Genomic DNA, 12,188 nt, shown 5'->3' with positions numbered 1-12,188 from the left:
TTTTAGACTTTTTGCTCCCACCTCCTATGTGTGTAGGCCCCCATCTGAAATAATGTACAGGGTGTATAAACTCACCGTAGGCAGCTTAATGTTTGTGTCAACAATTTGTTTGTGATGGGAAGAGCTGGGTTACTCAGATCCTCCAGACTTCCCGTAAGGTTCTGGTGTGAACCTGATCTCAGTTAATCATTTCTACCAGAAGATGGGTTGCAACTATATTATTAATGATTGCTTTATCTATTTGTTTTCTTATATGCACTGTAGATTAGATCAGGTCAAGGGCTGAAGAGACATTTGAAGTGGGTCACTGTGACATTAGATGTAGGTCAGCCAACCTCTTCCCTTCTTCATTGCATAATACGAATGCAACATATCTTTTGAGTGTGCTGGGGAGAGACTGAACATGTCAGGAATCATCACTGGAGTTATTTGGTGCAGCAATCAGTGTGCTTTAAGAGGGCTGCCTGTTCTTGCATCTGCCTGAGCGACTGCCTCGGGTTCTTCTGGCACAGCATGGCTGTACGCAGATAGTGAACACAGCACTGACATGGGTGAACCGAGGCAGGGTAGCTCGCCAAGCACGTAAACACGTGCTGCCTTCTAATAATGCTGGGCTTAAAGCAGCCCTCTATACTGCACTTTTTTGGCCAGATTTGTCACTATGAGATGCTTTTTATTGCTCTGATAATATAAAATATCAGTAGACCCAGTCTAGCAGCGTGCTCTGGCAGCTTTCCTCACTTTTAGTGTGTTGATGAATCTGCTTTTAGAATAGAATAGAATAAAATATTTCAGTTGGAAGGGACCTGCAACAATCATCTAGTCCAACTGCCTGACCACTTCAGCGCTGACCAAAAGTTAAAGCATGTTATTAAGGGCATTGTCCAAATTTCTTGGAAGTTTGTTTTTCCCCCCAAGCTGATTGAAAACTGATATCTCAGTACTGGGTGTTTGCTGGCCAACCAATTAGTTGGCACCCAGAAAAATTCAGTCCTCTAATAATTAAGTAATTTACTAAGTGGGAGACTGCTCACATTACCAGAATAAGCATTATTTCTGTACATCTGATAATCCAGCACTTTGACAGTATGTGGGGAATATAAGAATATAAAAGGCCATCAATTTGGGACCGTTTCAGGTCCTCACATCCAGCTGTTTCTGGGGTGGCAGAGCAGCGCGTGTTCCCTGAGTGAGTGAGTGGGGACGGTGCCCTTGGAAGAGGCTGTTGCAGCAGAGAGTAGGGGAGATGTTTGCTGAGCCTCCGGCCTCTGCCGATTGCGGTGTACGCTCTTGGGGAAGTACTGATCCCGGGAAAGGCAGTTCCCCAGCCTGCAGATGTAGGCTGCATTTGCCAAGTCCATGAAAAGTTCATTAGGGTGATTGCTGTCGTGAAAACAGGCAGGGAGGCTTCTTGGCAAGCTTCTCTAAATATTGGACTCTACTGTACCACCTTAACAGTGAGCAAATGGTACAGCTACACAACCAAATGTTACCAATATTATCAGGATCCCCATAATAGTTGCTTGTTGGGAGTAGGGAGAAGTGAGTGTTCCTCGCGGAGATCCGACCTTTTAAATGTCACCTTCTAAACCATGATTAGTCTTTGTATGTGTACCTGTGATAAGCTGTACCATCGTGTTCGGTTCGTAGCTGGTCTTTCACCCTGCGGATCGTGCGAACTAAATGTTCTGAATGGAGTAAACTGGTTTCTGAAAACATTTAATTTTTCATAGAGATCTGTACCAGGAGAGAGCAACCTCAGGCTGGGGAGTGTGCCAATTACGGTACGCCGTGCTGAGCAAGGGACCGCAGAGAGGGAAGAAAATGATCTAATCCTCTGCCACCACCTATCAACCCAGTGCCCGCTAGCAGGAAGACGCCGTGCCCAGTCACAGTGGCAGGGAGGGAGGGAAAGAGGAGGGAGTTTGCTTCTCCCAGAGCAGTTATGCTGGTTGGCTCTGGGACCTGCCCCTGGCAAGAAGAGCAGGGAAGAACCGAGCTCTCTCTTGCGAGCCCCAGGCCCACAAGCTCGCAGGCGTGTTGAAGCAATTCTGCCGGACAGTGAGGATCTTCCTTTAACCTAATAATGGATCTTCTTGTACTGTTTTTGAAACATGTCTACATTATTGCAAGTACGTTTTTAAGTAAAGCATAAGCAAATGCAATATTTTAAGTAAATACGTCTTTTTGTACTCAAATGTCTTTGTCATTAACAGTGACTGTGCATGAACTAACAGGCAAGAAGGCATTAATCCCTGTGGATGTAATAATATTTAAAATTATGGCACTGGACTGTCTTGCATTATCACAGATATCCAAAAGTATACCCAGTATTGGATATCTAAGCTATCCAATATTTGACTTCTCTGAAGCGTATGAATTGGCTTGGGCTTTAGCAGCGCATGGCCAGCAAAAGGAGGGCATTGACTCCTGAGTATGTAATAGGATGGTGGGAGAAGTGCCTGATCCCAAGGGAATTTGTAGTAAATGTGCCCAGCACTAAATCCGAAGTATGCACCAGTAAACACTGTGATTGCCACCACCTGTGCCAGCATTCATATCTCATGCATGAAATGCCTCATGCTAGCTTTTGCTTGTTTGGCTTGGTCTTCATGTCCTGCTCGCATAAGGGACTTCCTTTTTTCCATCAAAAGAACTTTATCCAGGCAATTCATAGTGTCTAGGATACATTTCACAGCACAATACAGACATGGACCTGTTGGAGCAGGTCCAGAGGAGGGCCACGAAAATGATCAGGGGGGTGGAACACCTCTCCTATGAGGAAAGGCTGAGAGAGTTGGGGTTGTTCAGCTTGGAGAAGAGAAGGTTTCGGGGAGACCTAATTGCGGCCTTTCAGTACTTAAAGGGGGCTTACAAGAAAGATGAGGGCAGACTTTTTAGCAGGGCCTGTTGTGACAGGACAAGGCGTAATGGTTTTAAACTAAAAGAGGGTAGATTTAGACTAGATACAAGGAAGAAATTTTTTACAATGGGAGCGGTGAAACACTGGCAGAGGTTGCCCAGAGAGGTGGTAGATGCCCCATCCCTGGAAACATTCAAGGTCAGGTTGGACGGGGCTCTGAGCAACCTGATCTAGTTGAAGATGTCCCTGCCCACGGCAGGGGGGGTTGGACTAGATGGCCTTTAAAGGTCCCTTCCAACCCAAACTATTCTGTGATTCTGTGATTTTTTTTAGCAATGAGATTTAAGTGCCTGTTCAGATCTCTTCTAAGTCTAATGTTAAGATACAGGATTGCAGAATATGTTTTCCCAGATAGCACATGTGCATCTGGAGGCAAGACAGGGATATGAGTTTGGGCTGTAGGTAACCTAAGAAATACTGCAAATGAAATAAAGGAAAACAAACAGGAAAAGGCAGCAGTTTTAATTGCACAGGTATGTATGCCAGCTAGAATTAAAGTCTTTTTTTCAGATGACTTAGGAGTGCATATATGTGTTTCCATGTGTTATGGTATCTACTGCATATAGCCTTGACTTGCAGGTTACTTTCAGAACTTTGGCTGCTCTGAAATACAACATTATGGGATTTGATACTTTAAAAACTGGTTTTGCAGTGTGGCTTACTCAAGTAGTGTCCTCGGTTTAAGTGTTGATTCTTTGTCTGTTTTCTTAGGAATAGGTATCCTTAGGATGTGACTTTTAAGGAGCAACGTTGCTTGTGGACAGACCTAAATATTCATCATTTTACAATGCACAGAGTTTGTCAGGCAGAAACGACACGAAGAATCTGTTAGATTAATGTTGATCAGACAAAGGCTATTATGGTGTGGGTTTTACTGTAGAAAAAGGACATAAAGATGGAGAATTTGTATGTTCTTTGCAGTGCTATTGTATCTGCTTTAGCAAGCATTCTTGTTTTCATAAAGACCGATGATTAATCTTGTTGTTTGCTCCTTTGCTAGTTTTGAACGTCTTTAATTAAGCTGGTGCCCATTGATGTCTTACCATGATAATATGTGTTAGGTTATGAGGTAATGGCTGTTCTGAAAAATATAGCTGTGGCAGTGTTTGGGCATACTCAAAATAAATCACTGCGCACAAGCCTCCTGAAAGCTATCACGTTGCTGCAGAGTCAGTAAAGTGAAGACAGTGAATCTGTAAATCATTGGTTACAGATAACAGAGGATGTAGATTTTGGGCGCTTCAGGATCTGGAGAGCTCTGCTGTCTTTAAATGAATCTTACTGAACTGCAGCTGTAGCTCCTCATTATGGCTTGGGTAGAGCCAACAGTAGGAGGATTGGGTGCAGAGGCAGCTGCCTGCAGAGGGAAGATGGCAAGTTTCAAGCCATCAAGATCTGTCTTCGGTGAATTGGGAATCCAGCTGGGGAAGGTGAAAATGAAAGGGCCCCCAGAATCAACAACATGTGGTGATTGTTCTTCCATTCTCCCTAGACTCGATCTTGGTTTTTTTCCTTCACTAGAGATTTCATACCAATGCCTAATTTTGAATGCTTTTCTTCCCAGAATCGTGTCTTCTAGCAAGACTAATAATTAATATATCAAGTTGAATTGTGCAAGATGCTAAAAAAAAAAACCCCAAAACAGTTCTACCATACCTTCTGTTTTTCTGCACACATGCATATATACGCATTCACGCTATACAAATGCTTTGTCAGTGAACAGCTTGCTTCTCAGCAATTCTAGTGTAAGTCCCCTGTCTCTTCGCAGTGCTAGTACTCCTGATTTTGTATTTGGTATAACCAGACCCAGATGATCCCGCTGGGACATTGGGACAGAGCCATGCTAGAATTTTGTGGGCCATTTGAAGGATCATGTCTGTAAAGCTACATAATGATTTGTGAACAGAGCATTATGTCGCATTGCCACACTATGAAAGGTCAGCGGGATACTTCAGTATTGTCATGTTGATTTCCTTCCGTCTTTCTTACTGCTTTCTTTTTGTACTGTGTATTTGACAAGAGTATGATTTGTCATCCTACCTTCGGGATGGCAATGTAGGTATTTTTTACGTTGAGATGTTACGTGCAGACAGGTCAGCAGGCAGCGGTTCGAATGCTGTGTATTTCGAAGCTTCTGCCTTGGATATTGTGGGAGGATGAGGCTTGGAGGAGTTGGATGGCAATATAGGTAGGATACTCAGTGCAGGGGGGAACATCGGATTTGGGAGGAGCCTGACATGGAGGCATGTTCATGCTCTCCCCTCATCCCCTTGTTTTCTGCCTATCTTCCTGCTTACCCCGGAAAGGTTGATGGAGACTGAGGAGGCATTTGGCATGGCATTGTTCTCCTAATTATCGCTAGCTTAGGGTTTGAAGGTCTCTCTCTTTGCAATACGTATCCCAAGAGGAGCAGGTTGTTGGGGGTCCTGCTAGCTCAGGATTTCTGCGTCGGAGACTTTCCTTCACAGCCCACTGCAGAAGGCTGTGGTCTTAAACCATGTTTGCATCCTGCCTGCACGTAGGTGACAGCTAAGTGGAGGTCTCTTGGTATATTCTCTGTGTGTTTGGGTTGGGCTGCTGAATTAACAAAATAACCCATTTTCAGCGTGCGCCAGATGCTTTTAACTCCCGTTGTGGGCAGCCTTGCCAATGCACTGCACAGCTTGGAAGTTTTAAATCGAGTTTGATGTTCTTTGCAGAGAATGGCTCTGCTGCGTAATTATGATAGCACACAATTAAATACCGCTTTATATCGGTTTGGGTAGCTCCTGGAAACTCTGGTTCCCTTAATAATTTTTAATAGTCTCAGGGTTTGTTTTTCCTGTGTTTGTCTTCCTGTGATACTGGCAAAAGATAGGAAGAAAATGAGCTGGGACGTAAGAATCGCAGTAAAAAATTCAGAGGGAGAGCGAGAGGTGACTCATTAGCGGGTCTTTCATCTGGGTTCATGCTGGTTCATGGAGTCAGGGGTCAGGAATTGAATGGGAATTCGTACACAGCTGATGTCTTGTGTAATATTTCAGAAGAGTGTATTAATTGACGGCAGCTTAGCCTGGGAGTTTGGGCAGAGGCGTTCAGCCGGCAGGCTGAGGAAGAGTCGGAGAGAAGTGGCTCTTAGGTTTCCCCAGGGTGACGAAGGGGCTGGGGCTGCTGGGGACGGGGCATTGCCCCCTGCTGACTGCGTGCTCCCCTGGCCCAGGGGAGAGCCAGCGGCTGCGTTTCTGTTTATACCCAAATCCTGACTCCAAAGGACTTAGGGAGGAGAATGGTAAATGCACCTTATTCAAAACTCAGAGTTGCTTGGAAGAGGTGCTTGGCCAGCATGTGCTGAAGGGACTAGAATACTGAACAGCCAGGGTTTGTTGTGGACTATAGACCAGAACTGTGTTTTTATATATATTCTTGTAATATATAATATATATATTTACTTCTAATATTTTTTTTTCCATTCTAGCACCTAGAAGCGTGATCTTAGATCTCATTGAATACTCTCCTTGTTTTCCTTTTACTGTTCAAACCATTTTGGTGCTGGAGGGGACAATATGAAGCACAATGAAAAAACAGCCCTAGGGTTGCTGTTCCTGTAGAGGTAGGGTCAGGGAGGTGCTCTGCCTGGTTTGACCTATGGGAGTGCACGTCCAGAGCATGTTTTGGTAACTCCCCAGGGAGTGTTTGCAAAGGACTAGGTTGGCTTTTGGGCAACAGTAGGTTGGCTTTTGGGCAAGAGCTTCTCTTTGAGTCCGGAGCTGGCACCTTTCAGAAGGGTGGATGGATGGCAGAGGGAAACCCTCCACTTACACCTCTAGGCAGGCCCTGAGGTATCCTTACAGGTATCCTGATCTCATTCCCCATTGCTGCAAGTTTTATAATGACTTTCCTTTCACTCCCCTTGTGTACATATCTGGGGTAGTCTACCTGCATGTAGGATACATCTTTTGTTATGAAGGCACAGTGAAAATAAGGAATTCAGCATTTTCCAAGTGCCAGGCAGTCTTGTGCTTTTATGATGCTCCCAAGCCACAATATTAGAAACGCGGTTGTGACCAGAAGGTAATAGCCCTGATGTTTCTGCCCCGTTGGTCGTGTTCATGCACGTCCATTTTCCCTGGCCACCTGAAGGGAGAAGGTGACCCGGCGGGCACGTGAACTACCAACAGTCTGCAGCTGCTGAAACGTCTTTGCCCTCCCAAGTTCTCCCATCAGTGTTGGCGCAGTCGGCAGATGTTCAGATGATGAGCACTCGTGTGTCCCATCATCACCCCATCTCTGAAGGGGTTCAGTTGTCCCAAAGTGGAGAATCTCATCCTGAGGGATGCTTTTGTTCTGGGAGCCAGCGTCACCCACGGTACTGGCTTCAGCCATTGTAGGTTTGTAATCTTAACAGAAGCAGAGGGGATCTACACCCACAACTTTCACAGAAATTAGGCATATTTAAAACGCAGTTTTTTCTTCCTGGTTTTGTAGCTGTGCTAGAAAGTCATTACACATGGATTTATTTTTCCTTATCTCTTGGATTATCATCGGCTTCCTTCCTTCCTTCCTGGATGAATTTATCCAGTGCTCTGATTGCAGCTCCATTTTTTTATCACCTCCTGTCTATGGGGCTTAAGATTTTGTATGTTTAACATAATTGAGCTGAGTATTTTGCAACAATTGACAGTGAAGATAATTTTCCACAGATTGATGGGTTGGTTACAGTGAATCTTTTTGCAGTCTACTCAGTTCGGCTATTTGCTATTTTGGTTACAGACTTGCTTTATTTTATTTGTCCTTATATTTCTTTTTTTGTACTTGTATTTTATTTTCATTTTTGCAACTGAGCCACATATTAATCTGACTTTGGAGGGGGGGAACGGAGACAACATTTTAGGTTTTAAGAAACTTCCACAAAGATTCAGACAGCTGGTCAAAGATAAATCCAGTATGCAAACAGCGTCATGAATATTTTAGAAAACAATCATTTAAAATACCAGGGCATCAAATATCTCTTTAGTCTCTTTTTTTGGACTGGGCTTGGATTTGATTGTAGGGCATTGGTTATTTCTGGGCTCATGTAACAATTGCACAGGGAACAGGGAGGAAACAGAAAAAAATATTTTAGGTAGGTGTTTAAGGAAAGTGGTATTACATGATTTTAAAACAAAAAAAAACCCTGTAAGTTGCGTGAGACTGTGACTGACAATGTCCTACAGGGGCTGATTGTTAGAACTAGGAGGTCATCACCCTTCCAGGGCTAAACTGCTTTCTTCTGTGTGCTTGGGGGTGCGGGGAGAGAGGGGTGAGTTTGGTATACCTGGGATGTGGTAGTTAAACTAGGAGGAATTTTTTTAAGGCTTTCCATGAACTAGGAGAAATTAACATTTTTACTGAAACATCTTTAATTTTGTTGTTAAGGGCAATTGTATTTTAGTGTGTGTTAGCTGGCTGACATTTACTCTGCACAAGTTTTAAAGCATTTTATATTGAAAATGTATCTGCCTAAAGAGTTATCCCAAAGCCTGAATCCTGTATGAGTCACACAGTGCTATTTTGTTTTGGTCTGCATATAGATACTCTTCCATAACAATAGAAGGATTTTCCTCTAATTATTATTGAAATAGGACATTTTTTATTATAAAATAGGTATCGACACAGCTTTACATCAGAATGATGGTGATGTGTGATATAAAACAGTTTGGGTTATTTCAGTGCAAGTGTCTACATATACCAGCTGCTAGCACGTTAATCAATTTTTGAAAAATAACCCTTTCAGAAGTTGTATAGACAAGCCCTGACTGCTTGCCTGCAGAGAGAAAGATGGTAAATTAATTTAACTATTAAACACCAGTTGAGGTGGTTAATTTTTAATGAAGACAATGAAAAACTGGTTTTGCTTGTATTCCCTGGAACACCCTTTCAAAAGCTTTGTTTTTCCAAATTTTTTTTTTTCCTATGTGTGTGGTACAGGATATGACTTGGTTCACAGCAGGTAGGTTCATTAGTTGGCATTTCTGGTATAATATCCCGCTGTGGACAACTTATAAATATTGGTATTTAGGTCATCTTAATTAGGCCTCGAAATAAAGATGTAAGATAAAGTGGAGTAATTGCACATACTTCATTGCGGCTGAGCTTCTTCAGTGAAAAGAGGGTGCAATTCCTGGGCAGTATGAACTGATTTAAGCAGAGTTGCTGCAGATCCGCCTCACCGGTGCTCCTGTGGTTGTACAGGGAGCTGAACCGATGAAAATGAATGATTTTGGGGAGAGGTGAAAGATGGGGCAGTTTTCAGCTGCGTTAGGTGCTGTGCTGGATATCCCTGCTCTCACTACTACCGATGCCAGCACAGGGGGGAGGATTGGGCTGGGGCAGCCCCCATTTATATCATTGCAGGCTTCTGTGTGACCCATGCTTCTTCATTGCTGGTGATTTGGCGGGGTTCATCTGCTTTCTTCCTTCGTTCCTTCCTGGATGAATTTATCCAGAGTCATGCTTACATTCACATTAGTTCAGAGGGAGCTCAGGTATCGGTGCTCTTCTCCCAGGCTTGACTGAGCAAAGAGCTTCCCCCCATTCTTTGTGCAGACTCACTTGCTATGTTAGGTCCCCAAAATACTGCAAAGTCACTCCTGGTGAAAATCACTGTGAGCTCTTTTGTGCCAAGAGGGGTGGCAGCGATTCCCATCCCGCCTGTGTTGCATGCGAGGTTAGCAAGCAAAAACCAGGAGGCAGCATCCCGGGTGCTGGGTTTAAGAAGTTGCAACCAGCAAGGGATGCCAGAGGAATCTGAACAGTCAGCAGGCAACTGGATGACCAGTGTTTAAAGCTGCCCCGGAGCTGATGAAATGCAGTTGTGTGTATTTCTGCCAACCAATGCATCTGCCTTAATAACAGATGCAGATGTAGGATGTGCAGTCTTCAAACCCTTCTCCGCCAAGCCATTGGCAGTGGAGGATGGTGGGTCACTGGGCGAGGAGAGGCTTGGAGGAGGGTTGCGGTGGTGGCTGGATATGCATCTAGTGTTGTACAAGCGCCTTACGGCATCTAACAGGCAGCAAGGGGAAACACTGTGTGACCAGTTTGATAAACGTAATACGAAGAAGGTGGCAAGGTTGTACTGTTGTTTATCTCTCTTTGGCTAGCAACACACAAAGTATGCTTTTGGTGGTGTAACACCACAAGATGGGAAGGTACCATCATTTAAATGTGTTATTAAGCTAATAACATATAAAGAGGTATTAAAAAGCAACAGCTATCATCTGCTACATCAGTGATGCTGGTAGTTGAAACTTCCAACTTTTGTTTATGGACCGATGTAATTGAAGATGGAGGTAGAACTCCTCCTGACCTGAATTTCTCCCTGTGAGAACATCTCTTGTGTCCTCTGACTGTGGATGGAGCCAAGGGAGCACCCGTGGGCGCAGGAGGCAGATATTTGGTCTCTTCTTCCTTGTCTATGCCAGCAAATTCAGCACACCCTGAAATGCAGACTTTATTTTTTCTTAATATTTTGAAGGTGTATCCTATCATGTACTAAATCTTTTAAAATTCTCATTTAGACAAAACCTGAGGGGATTTAGGTTTACGTATTTTCCTAGGAGGATTATGTTTCACACTTAGTCGCTCTATAAGTTGTTTGAGGTTTTTTAAAATTATTTTCTAAGTACAGGAAAAGCCACATACACATTCAGACTGTCCTGAAATGTGTTGTCTGGGGTTTAGTGATAGAAATCTGGTGTTTGAACTAGTAGTAAACTGGATCACTGAACTCAGGGTTATTTTGAATTGAAAAACATTTCGGTAATCAGATTTGCAGCACGGCTGCAGGAACAGTTGTAGCAGCACAACTGGAAGGGCTAGCAAATTGCAAGAAGGATTAGAAACTGCTTACACTGGCATCAGAGAAAACAATTTATTGTGAAAATACAGCCCAGGAATAAATTAATGAGCACCCTTCCAAGCACAGTGGTGCTCATAACGCATTGAGATTCTGGAAACTCTTTACATGCAGATCAAGGGAGTAAGGCAGCTCAGTGGGAAGGATATTAAGGTAATTTGGAAAAAATAGTGGTAGTCTATGAGGACTTTTACAATTTAAGTTCACACTCATAAAATCACTGGCGAGGTGCTATACAGCTCAGCAATGGCCCCTCGGAGCGATGGGCGCTGGCAGTCCCCGTGCTAGCCGGCTGCTGCGGCACGGCGCCTTCGCTCCACTGGCTGCTGCAGCTGCTTGACACCCACCGACCAGGGTCGTTTTGATGATTGCCAGCTTAATTTTTCATTATGTGCCTGCAGGTGGGCTGTAGCTTACACATTTATTTTTTGTATTTACAGTGTTTTTTGGAGGGCTGGGTCCAGCTCCTTGTTTTGTGCTGCCATTTTTCCGTGACGGTAATTGCGGAGTGATCTCTCCCCGTCCTTATCTCACCCCACAAGCCTTTCGTTGTATTTTCTCTCCCCTGTCCAGCTGAGGAGGGGTGTGATAGAGCGGCTTTCGTGGGCACCTGGTGTCCAGCCAGGGTCGACCCACCACAGGTTGGAGGTTGTGTAGCAGCAATTGCTGCTAAAACCAAGCCTGTACCGGGGCTTCTTCCCTGCCGGGTAGGACAGTCGGAAAACTTGAAATGCTGAGATTTCCTTACTTCGTTTCACTGAAGGTGGAGGAGGGATCTGACTCAGCTGTAGAAAACTCGTTCAAAACAGGGCTAAACTCATCTGTGCTGCTCAGAGGGATTGTCAGAGCTCCCTTTTAAACTGCTGGTTTGTGCCCAGTGCTGCCGGCTCTGTCATCTTTCATCTCTCTTCGGTCACTCCTCACAGGAGTGATGAGGTGGACATCACTGAGAAATGAGTGGCATTTATTTGGTAAAAAGGGCAAGGGGCAAAGAGAAGTGTCCCCTGTGGCAGTGTGAACGACAGGCAGTCTCTGTAGATCTATGTCTGCATTATTTTATCAAAGAGCTGTACTTGTAGCATTGCAAGCTATACCACAGCAAATGTGGGACTGGTGTTAGGTGGGTGTTAAACCCTTGAAGGAAGGAAAACCTGAAAACACAAACTGAGGAGGAGCTGTTGGGGAAGTTTCGACTCCTGTTTTGCTATAGAAGCTTGTCTGGAGTAAGTTTGCTTCTGGTTGGAATCAAATTGATTTAGTAAGGTGAGCAGAACAGAACAAAACTGATTAATACCCAAAGGTATGGCTTGGCTAGTGAACAGCAGTTTGTGAGCTTTACTAAATAACAGCTCTGAGGACTTTCTCATGCCCTCTAACCCATGGTGATCT

At 44.1% G+C, this 12,188-nt stretch overlaps 1 protein-coding gene across 1 annotated transcript in view; it reads left to right on the top strand.

Moving 5' to 3' along the window:
* CABLES1 (Cdk5 and Abl enzyme substrate 1) overlaps window positions 1-12,188 on the top strand; it is a 76,078-nt gene that overhangs the window by 24,913 nt on the left and 38,977 nt on the right. The gene's annotated exons all lie outside the window — the stretch shown is intronic.

This window comes from Calonectris borealis, chromosome 2, assembly GCF_964195595.1.
Source record: "Calonectris borealis chromosome 2, bCalBor7.hap1.2, whole genome shotgun sequence".
NCBI lineage: Eukaryota > Metazoa > Chordata > Aves > Procellariiformes > Procellariidae > Calonectris > Calonectris borealis.
This window is presented reverse-complemented; position numbering and strand designations above follow the sequence as displayed.